Here is an 11,660-nt window from a genome sequence, read left to right on the forward strand (position 1 = left end):
GAAAAGCTGGATATTGGACTGCTGATGCATTGAACCCCTCCATTCTTAAGTTCAGGTTGGAATGTGTGTAAATAAATAAACCATATTTCATAAAGACACCGCAGTCTCCGCTGACCTCCTTCCCAAAGGAAACCAAACCCTGGAGGAGCACAGGGACCCCGGAAATCTCACTGCTCGGAGATTGGGGGAGACGTGCAACAATACTTTCAAAAGGACGCCATCAGCTCAACCAGGAAACTTTTCCAAAGTGGGATGCAGATGTAAAAAAGGAATTACAAAAGATATTAATGCACATTGCTTCCTGCAGTTTAATCTTAAATATATCCAAGAGTGGGTCTCAGAAGCTTGTCATGAATCTTGTTCCTCCCAATTCCACCAAAATCTGAACTGATGCTCCTTACTCCTTCATATGAAGTGGCTTCCACAAGAAAGATACTTGAAGTTGTATATATGTGTCCATTGTATCCATGTGTGACATGAAATGAATTTTCCAACTGTCATGCAATTTGTCTTCATGCTACCACTGAGTTTTCCAGTTTGTGATGGCTGAGAAACCTCATAGCTCATCCATGTGGTAAGTCATTGTATTCAGAGTTGCCAGATGGAACAGCTATCAGGCAGATGTACTTTCAAATAGTCTGCATGTGCAAGCCACACCAGTGTCACACCAAAGTTCTATTCCAGAATCATTTGGGTTTTTGAAGAAGATAAAATGTTATATCAAATGAATAAGCTGGGATAAGAGAAGGCTATTCTAGTATCAAAAATTGCTTCAGAATTTCAAACTAAGTTTTATTTAAACTTTGCTTCTTCATTGATCTCAGGAGCTTTTAATCTGTTACTGGAAATCTATTCTAAGGTGGTTCACTATTACTACCATTTTACACATAATGGTTTTAGAAGTTAGAAATTCCCCTCAGGCCATGACAGAGGCATTCTCTCCATTCCACAACTAGCACACTGACTTTCACTGGCTTTAGAGGTTTCTCTCAAAGAAACAAGGATGCTGTACACTAGTTAACAGAACCACTTTTTATTTGCTAATGCCAATACGTTTTTTCCAAAATTTTGGCATTTTCTACATATGTCCATATGGTAACTCAGCACATTCTGGAACATCTTATGATCACAACCTGATGAGTTACAGTTTGGACATGTCACAAAAAAGTTCAACAAAGCAACATAAAATAAACCTATGACTATTCATTATAAATTAATACCAATTAATCAGAAAGTACCCTGGATCCCTCTAACACCTCCAAGACCTGTCACCAATCCAAACATTGCAAATGCTCACTCGGATCATCCTCTCGCAAGCTATTGAACCCCTTAAGCTGAATAAGCCTGCTGGGTTTGCTCTTGTGTACCACATGCACGGTGAACTATGCCTATAAAAATAACTGAAACTGTAGATGTTTGAAATGCAAGCTCCTAACCCTTGTCAGGAAAATTAAACTTGTTTCTTCCAGTCTCATTGTAAATCCATGCAACGGATGGGCTCTAGTCATGTGCTGTGACATGGCATAAATTTTAAAAGCCTTTTTTTCACAAGGGTAGAGGTGTCTCTGGAAGTTAATTACTTGTGCTTTCAGCAAACTGACAGGTAGATTTCGTAGACAGGAGCTGACTTGACTACTCTTCTGACATTTAATCACAAGGCTAATAGAGATAAGTGGGAATATGCATCATCAAGACAACCAAATTACAAACAACAATTATGATTACCAAAGTTAGGATTTAAGTTTGTCTTTCCAGGAAGCTTTTAAGTAGAACTCCTCCACCACCGCATTCATTTAAATAACCAGCATGCTCTTTGTGAAAAAGGCTTTCCACTAGTTGCCCTTCATTTTTACTAAGGCCACATTCACATTATACATTTATTCCACTATTATTCCACTTTTAGCAGTCATGGCTTCTCCCAAAGAATCCTGGGAAGTGCAGTTTGTGAAGGGTCCTGAGAGTTGTTAGAAGACCCCTATTTCCCCTCATAGAGCTACAATTCCCAGAGTTCTTTGAGAAGAGGGACTGACTGTTAAACCACTCTGGCAATTGCAACTCTCATAGAAGAACCACACTTAGAAGCTACATGGAGACTGAGTGAACAGAGCTAAATTAGCTTCAGCTAACGGTTAACAGGAGTGTGCACTTTTTACATATGTGATGGTGGCAGACTCTACCTGCTGGTCCCAAATGGGGTTTACTATTCCACCAATTTCTTAAAAACTGTATTTATCAATCTTTTAATTAGGGTGCTGATTTTATTTATTTATTTATTTATTTACCGCCCCATAGCCGAAGCTGTCTGGGCAGTTTACAGTAAATATATATGTTGTATACTGGCTTGATATATATTCTTATAAAAGTGTAAATATGTAAATAACTAGGGCCTGGCACCCTTGTCTGCTTCATTTACCAACCCTGCCTACTCTCACCAAATTCCCCCCACCCCTCACCAGCCCCCACTCCCCCCATGGTAACCCCTTAGACCTTCCCCTTTCATCAACTGCTAAGCCCCCTCCCTTTCCCCTTCTTTAGACCTCACTAAGCCCCCTGTCTTCCCCCTGTAGACTTTTAAACCAGATAGATTGGAGAACAAGCAAGTGAATGACCAGGGGTGGAAACAAATGAGTGGGTAGCAGCTGCAGTGGCCTGGGGGAGCTATGGAGCCACCTTCTGGAGATCTCATACCAACCATGAGGCCTCCCATGAAGCGGGTTGCCCAAGACACATCTGGCCACAGCTGATTGCACATTCTTGTGGATGTCTGCATGGTCTCCTCCCCCATGCTCAGTCACACTGCAGTTTACAGCACTTACTCACCACTGCCCCAGCCCCCTCCCCCTGCCCATCTCCCCAGGCACTCGCACTCCCCACTCCAACCCACTTGCCTTGGCTGTTGCGCTGCTGCCAGACTGCCGGCCAAACATACACCCAGGCTGCAGCCACCACTGAGTAGCCTGCCCGCTCACTCACTCATTCAATCACTTGCCAACCCCCCTGGGTACCCACACTCTCCACTCCAACCCACTTGCCTTGGCTGTTGTGCTGCTGCCAGACTGCCAGCCACACATACACCCAGGCTGCAGCCACCACTGAGTAGCCTGCCCACTCACTCACTCATTCAATCACTTGCCAACCCCCCTGGGTACCCACACTCTCCACTCCAACCTGCTTGCCTTGGATTTTGTGCCTCCACCTGCCTCCCACCCATCCAAAGTCCCCCCACTCGCTCGTTCACCAACCCCGGCACCCCCAGTCCCCACCCCACCCCGTTTGACTTGGCTGCTGCACTGCCACCCCGGACACCCTACACCCAGTCAGCCATCTTTGTGTCTAACTGACTTGCTGCTGTGCCCCACCCCAATGTCGCACATTGTGACATCATGATGGCATGATGGCATAACATCTTTACCTTTTTATTACATAGTATGAAATAAACTCTTGTAAGATCCCCACTTCATGCAGTTTAATAAAATGTATCTGTTTTTTCTAACCCTTTTACTTTACCACTGCCACCATTTAACTCCAGGTTGTTCTTTTAACCTCTTTGTACTACACACAGCAGTAGCAGAGATTGAAGACTTGTATCATACTCGGGAAGGGAGAACCTGTCCATTTCTGTTTCTCTTAGCTTTTCATTTTTCCAGTCTTAAATTCAGTTTTCCACATTAGTTTGCTTCAATTTTCATGAAAATTCTGCATTTTGGAGCAGATTTGTCCCCAAATACACATGTGTGTATGCAATTTTGCCTAATATACACATTTTCACAAAGCAATTTCCCCTAATGCTTATGTAGTTTTTGTAAAATGCAAATGAAGTAGAATTACCTTGAAATGCAACCTGAATCAAATTTCTCCCTCATCCCATATAGCACAAAGATGTTACAGTTTATCATAGCCTATTTAATATGATGTAAAGTTAGGTTATCTCATCAAGACAAAAACTAGATAAACCTTCCATGAACTGAAAAAAATACATTAATCAAATCTTGTCCGATCAAATAATGTGATTTAGAGCAATCATAATGCCAAAATACAATTTAAATAACACCCCAGAAGAATATAAAGATCAAATAAGGAACAGATTTCATAGAATCATAGAACAGTAGAGTTGGAAGGGGCCTACAAGGCCATCGAGTCTATCCCGCTGCTCAATGCAAGAATCCAAATCAAAGCATTTCCGACAGATGGCTGTTCAGCTGCCTCTTGAATGCCCACTACCTCTCTAGGTAATTGGTTCCATTGTCGTGGATCTAATAGTTAGGAAGTTTTTCCTGATGTCCAGTCAAAATCTGGGTTCCTGCAACTTGAGCCCATTATTCCATGTCCTGCACTCTGGGATGATCGAGGAGAGATCCCGCCCTCCTCTATGTGACAACCTTTCATGTACTTGAAGAATGCTATCATATCTCCCCTCAGTCTTCTCTTCTCCAGGCTAAACATGCCCAGTTCTTTCAGTCTCTCCTCATAGGCCTTGGTTTCCAGTCCCCTGATCATTCTTGCTGCCCTCCTCTCAACCCATTCCAGTTTGTCTGCATCCTTCATGAAGTGCGGAGACCAGAACTGGACGCAGTATTCAAGATGAGGCCTAACCAGTGCTGAATAGAGGGGAACTAGTACTTCACGCGATTTGGAAACTATACTACTAAACCTTCCTCTTTGCCCAGACATTTTAATGTTTTAATGTTTAATATTTTTAACACTCAATATATTAATATTTTAGTATTTGTATTTGATGTTTTAACAGACAGTGATATGATACATCCTTTTGTAACTTGATGACCAGTTGGTTTTTAAATTATATGTGAAGTGTTTTTATTTGATGTACACCGCCCAGAGAGCTTTGCTATGGGCAGTATAAAAGTCGAATTAAATAAATAAATAAATTCTGTTAATGCAGCCTAATATAGCATTTGCTTTTTTTGAAGCCACATCACACTGTTGGCTCATATTCAGCTTGTGATCAATGACAATTCCAAGATCCTTCTCACATGTCGTACTGCTGAGCCAAGTATCCCCCATCTTATAACTGTGCATTTGGTTTCTTTTTCCTAAGTGTAGAACTTTGCATTTATCCCTGTTGAATTTCATTCTGTAACTTTCAGCCCAATGCTCCAGCCTAGCAAGGTCCCTTTGAATTTTCTTTCTGTCTTCCACGGTATTAGCTATGCCCCCAAATTTTGTATCATCTGCAAATTTGATAAGCATACTTTGTACCTCCTCATCCAAGTCGTTAATAAAAATGTTAAAGAGCACTGGGCCCAGGACCAAGCCCTCTGGTATCCCACTCATTACTTCTGCCCAGTTTGAGAAGGAACCATTGATAAGCACTCTTTGAGCACGATTCTGGAGCCAACTCTGGATCCATCTAACAGTTGTTCCATCCAGCCCACATTTAGCTAGCTTGCTAATCAGAATATAATGGGGCACTTTGTCAAAAGCTTTGCTGAAGTCGAGATATATTATGTCCACAGCATTACCACAGTCTACAAGGGAGGTTACCCAATCAAAAAATGAGATGAGATTAGTTTGGCAGGATTTGTTCTTCATAAATCCATGTTGGCTCCTAGTAATCACTGCATTGCTTTCAAGGTGTTTACAGATTGACTGCTTTATAATCTGCTCCAGAATTTTTCCAGGGATTGAGGGTAGGCTGACTGGTCTGTAGTTCCCCAGTTCCTCCTTCTTGCCCTTTTTGAAGATACGGACAACATTAGCTCTCCTCCAGACATCCGGCACTTCACCGGTCCTCCATGATTTTGCAAAGATAATAGAGAGCGGTTCTGAGAGTTCTTCAGCCAATTCCTTCAATACTCTAGGATGCAGTTTATCGGGCCCTGCCGATTTGAACTCATTCAAAGTGATTAGGTATTCCTTGACCATTTGTCTATCAATCTCAAGGTCCAATCCTGACCCTTCTACTTCATGTTTCCTGGGAGGGTCATAGGCCCTTTTTTGGGAGAAGACTGAGCCAAAGTAGGAAGTGAGCACTTCTGCCTTTTCTTTGTCATCTGTTATCATTTTGCCATCCTCATTGAGTAGCTGTGCCACCATTTCTTTTCTCTGTCTTTTGAGGCTTTCAACTTAGTTGACAGAGAACCAGAAGAACTATGGACTGAAGTCAGAGACATTATCAGGGAAGAATGCAAAAAGACAATACCTCTCATTAAAAAGAGAGAAAGACCTCAATGGATGACTGACAAAACTCTTAAAATGGTTACAGAGAGAAGGAAAACAAAAGCAAAAGGAGATAGAAATACGGTCAGAACACTAAATGCAACAATACAGTGACTAGCACATAGGGACAAAGAGAACTATTACAATAGTTATTGTATAGAAATAGAGGAATCCAAGGAGCCATAATATGGTATCAGAATACATCTAAAAATGGCCACCTGAAAACATGAATATTTATGTCTTCTTCTCACACAGGAGATACACCATATTAAGTTGTTAGCCATTGTAGTTAGAATAAGTCAACATAATTATATAAATTCTGTTGTTGATTGATTTCATGTAGGCGTTGCAATAGCTGTGGGTCTGAAGGGGGAATGAATAAGCAGCAGGCAGTAGCATGCCGAACAAGCTCACAGAATACTTCTTGTTTTTCTCTCCTATAATTATGGTCTATTTTAAAATAAGTATCAGTAAATCACTGCATCTGTCAGCTCAGATAAATGTAGCGGTCACCATGAAAAACCATTACCACTTGCTTTCAAAATGAAGTTCTATGTGATATTTCTGGCATTTCACACTGAAAGTATAGGGATGCATATTCTCATATTTAGAAAGGTCTCAAATCACCACAATCTTCTTCATGCACATCCCAGAGAGAGAACTATTTAACCAAGTGTTTTTCCACACAGGTCTTGATCCTGAACAATAATGCCTATGAAAAAAACTGTCCACATTATTACTAGACGTCACAGTAATGTACTTCTTTCTAAAATGTTTAGAAACTCACTGTTTGTTTACTGCATCAATTGCTTCCAGTTCATACCACAAGATACTGGAATATAAGCACAGAACTTTTAATTTTCTTTGTATAATCTTTAAAGTAAAATAGCCATATCCAGATCTCAGTGGTGTGAAGGAATTTTAGGGTGTATGGTCAACATTTGTTTCCATTTTTCCCCAATAGAAAGCAAGGAAATATGGGAAGCACGGATGAGCATCCAGGATTAACTACTTGTTGAAGTACAAATTATTAGACTGGCAATTTTGAAAGACTATACTACAGTCAATTGATACAGAAAAGAGTGTTAGAGATGTAACTCAAAAATAGATACTTTTTCTCCCTTGCTTTGTATTTTCATTGGTACTTTTTTCACATACACATTATATTTTTCAGGTCACAAATCCTAAAGCTCTTACAACTTTTGTAATCTCCCAGAATCACCATGCAGAGTATTAACAGACACACACATATGACAAACATTTGGGAAGGTTTGTTTTCATATATTATCTTCCCCAGCCAATCAGAGACAGAGGGAAAGAGAAAGGGGGGGAGTGAGAGAGGGAGGGAGAGAGGGAGAGCAAGAGAGACCGACCTACTCCACACTTTTTCAAGTGCAGGATTGAAATATTCTCCAAAAAAACATACCCTGGTATGAATGTTGGGGAACAGCAGTGGTTCTCAAACTTTTTTGGTTCGCGGCACACTGTAAAACATATAAACATTTTCTGGCACACTTCATGTACAAAATTAAAAATATATTAATATATTTTAAACTATGAATAAAAATAAATCTCTATACAAATGGGTTTCTTCTCATTTTTAAAATATACTTTCATAATATTTGCGGCACACCTAGTCACCTCTTGCGGCGCACCAGTGTGCCGTGGCACACCGTTTGAGAATCACTGGGGTACAGGGATAAAAAGGTTTAAGAATCAATGGCTCCCATTAATTGCAGTGCTGATTTAGAAATTCATATAAGCAGTTTGGGAGCCTCTGAAGCATGCTGCTTAGGAGGTTCACTCACTGCACAAGCCTATACAGACTACTCTGAAGTAAGCCCCATTGAATTCAAGGGGACTTACTTCCAGGTAAAGGTGAACAGAACTGCATCCTCAAGCTGCTGCCCATAAAGTCTGAAGTGGGTTTACTTGAAACAGACGAATGGTTTATGGCTAACTTTCAGACAAATTCTACATACAATGTATACCAACGTTAAGCACAGAGCAAACGTACATGGACTACTGATAATCCGTGATTAACAGCAGAGCAACTCAGTTAATGGCAGTTTGGGAACAGATTTCAGAATCAATCTCCATCTTCAACTATATGTGCAGCCACCTTCTGACCTCTTTACTTCTCCCTGCCCGCGCCCCCCCAAATCTATCCACAAGACACAAACATTCAGTGTTAACAGACACCTCTTTATTTTTCCATTGGGAGCACATTCCGTGGCAGAAAGGGCAGAGAACTGAAATCGCAGAAGGCTTCACTCTATATGCAAATACCAACCTGTCAGGAAGATCATTATACATGACAGAGATGAGCAGTTTAATTTTCTGTAAAAGAGGTAAACAAGGCTCAGGCATTCATGGATGTACTGCACTTGCATAGAAGAGAGAGAACATCCCTTTGCTGTGAACCCAAATAGGGGCCTGTGTCTAAGGAAGGGATTTTAGGGGATACAGCCAACATATGTTTCCATTTTTCCTCACTAAAAAGGTAAACTAATATTGGGGACAGGGGGATACAAAGTATGAAGCATGAAGAAGCACGAAGAAGCACAAAGGCCCAGAGTACACTCTCAAATGTCACCCTTCAGCCTACATTTCACAAAAAAATCAGTCTGTCTCTGGTTTTATGACATTAACAAGGACGAATTACATGTTATAATGCATGAAACTCCAACAGACTCTTATCTATCTATCATTACATTTATATCCTGACTTTTGTACAAGAAGCTCAAGATAATACAGATAGTTCCCCTTGGTTTAATCTACACAACAACCCTGTGAGGTAGATTAGACTGAGAGATGGTGGCTGGCTCAATTTCATGCAGTAAGCTTTATGACTGACTAGTGATTGAAACCCTGGTCCTAATCTAATCCAGCAGTGACAAACTGTGGCTCTCCAGATGTTGTTTGCTCCCATCCCCTATCAGCCCCAGTCACAATGGTCAATAGGAGTTGTAGTTTAGCAAATCTGGAGGGCCACAAGTTCTCCAACTCTGCTCTAACTACCACACCACACTGGCTCTCTTCTCTTCTTCATTGCAATAGACTGTTAGAGGTTTATGCAGTCTGACATGTAATTTGGGAGGGAGTGATTTTAATCAGACAAGATACAGAAGGGAGGTTGGAACACCCTTCCCCCGGCAGCCCTTTTCCCATGAAATTTCCCAATAACCAGCAAGGAGAAACACTCACAGAGGAGAAAAACAAAATAGTGCTGTGCTGAAATGTGTTCCCCTATTTATCAAAAGTTTTCTTGCCCCGCAAAATAAAAAAAGCTTCAATTTTCCTGTCTCATTTTCAGGGCATTTTTGAATTTCTTTAGAATGCTGTTGAGGGCAGGATTTGCAGCATCCCCTATTGTTAGGGTTGCCAGGTGTCTGGTTTTCACCTGGAGACTCCATTTTTTGAGGGGTCCTCTCCGGGTCTTAGCTTTCATTTTTTTAAAAATTAAGTTTCTAAGTGGTCTGGTTCAAAAGATAAAAACAAAAATTCAGCAGAAGCCCCCCGCAACTTCTGTTAGTACCGGCTGCTCTAATCCCTGCCCTTTCACATTTTTAGCCAATAAGTGAAGTCAAGGTCGTGACTGACAAGATTTGTTGCCCCCCAGGCAATAGCTAAATCCACAGTTTCCTTTTCCTGCTTGTCTCACATCAGGAATTCAGTAAATATTAGGGTTGCCAGGCTCAGGGCCTGAGAATGATTCTGTATCTTTAAGAGAAGAAACAATTCAGCCAAGTGCAGGTTTTCTTGCAACACTGTAGTGGGAAAAACCATAAGGTGAAACTCTCCCTTCTCCTGCACATTTAAAGATACAGAAGACCTCTTGGTTGTCAGGCCCAGCCTCCAAGAGGTCTTCGAGGTCTTCTGTATCTTTAAAAGTTGTGAAGCAGGAAGGGAGAATTTCACCTTGTGTTTTTTCCCATTACAGTGTTGCAAGAAAACCTGCACTTGGCTGAATTTTCTTTTCTGTTAAAGATACAGAATCATTCTCAGGCCCTGAGCCTGGCAATCCTAGTAAATATATAGCTTTCAGCGGCATAAAGTGTACTTTCTCTGTACAGGATTGGGACCTGTTTCTGAGTAAACATGCATAGGATTGCACTACAACAGAAAATCACAGCAGGATCTTGGTAGGCATAAAAGTGTACATGCAGGGGGGTTTAATTACTTGCAAAAATGGCACATTATACATTTTATTTTTCAAATAATTTTTGAACAAAAGTTTTAAGAAGTATACATGCAGCAGTGTTATATTTTTTCTAATTCAGCAGTCAAGCAAGTTTAAATTTTACTGGACTGTTGAAGAGGGCAGTTTATTTGTCTCATAACTTGTTTTGGAAATCTTCCCAATATGAAGCTTTTCTGGGAGTAAATCCCATTGAATTCAGTAGCACTTTTTAATAATGTGGTTAGGATAGTGCTTTAAAAGCAATAGGACTTTTGAATAAACATAGCAAATGACTGTATTGTAAATCTTTCTTCCCTCTCCCAATCCTTTATTCTTTTAAGTAATTAGGCAGGGCTTACTTAGGTGTCACTGCTTTTATTGGGTAGGAAACTAATACTAGTGTGTGTGTTTTTTAAAAAAAGCTTCTTCAATGACCAACTGGTTTTGACAATAAATAATTATATGGGGTGTATGTATTTTTACATCTTCACTATCTGTAAATATGGAAACTTTCCAACGACTCTGTGAGGTAGGGTTGGAAACCAAGTCAGCTCACAAGAAATAAATCCGTTTAAAATCAAGTAACCATCAAACAAGTATTAAACAGTTGCAAAACAGCTTAAAGTTGCATGATTTTGAATTTGGGGTTGGGTGAGTGAAGTTCCTCATCACTTGAGGTGTATGCGCTGTTTGTGCATGCTTCTGAGGCATATGCATAGGATTGCACTATAAATAGCTTTACAGGCTGTGTAAATAATAAACATCTTTGACATTCATGCTTATATAAATATTTCTTCATACTATGGCTTGATATGTATTTGATTTCACACTATGGTTGTACATTATTATTTCCTCTACATTTTAAGTATGCCCTTCTTCATTGGGGTGGTCATCGTCCCCCTCTCTGTTGTTTTCACCCTGATTAGGCTGAGAGATGGTAAGTAGCCCATGGTCACCAAGTAAACTTTATAGCTGATTTTCATTTTAGAAAATTAATTAAAATGATTTATATGCAGACAAAGATTATTAACTAGATCGACACAATACATTAAAAATGCATCCAACTTGCATTTAAAGTGCATGACTTCTCCCAAAGAATCTTGGGAAGTGTAGTTTCCCCTTCACAGTTATAGTTCCCACCATCCTTAACAAACTATAGTTCCCATGATTCTGTGGTAGGATTCATGTGCTCTACATGTATGTTGAATGTGCTTTATATGCAGGGTGTGGATCTGCTCTAGGCATGCTGTGCATTTATTAGTGAATTGAAAAGAACAAATTTAAAATATACTTTTTTAAA

The sequence above is a fragment of the Rhineura floridana genome, chromosome 4 (assembly GCF_030035675.1).
Source record: "Rhineura floridana isolate rRhiFlo1 chromosome 4, rRhiFlo1.hap2, whole genome shotgun sequence".
Classification (NCBI taxonomy): Eukaryota; Metazoa; Chordata; class Lepidosauria; order Squamata; family Rhineuridae; genus Rhineura; species Rhineura floridana.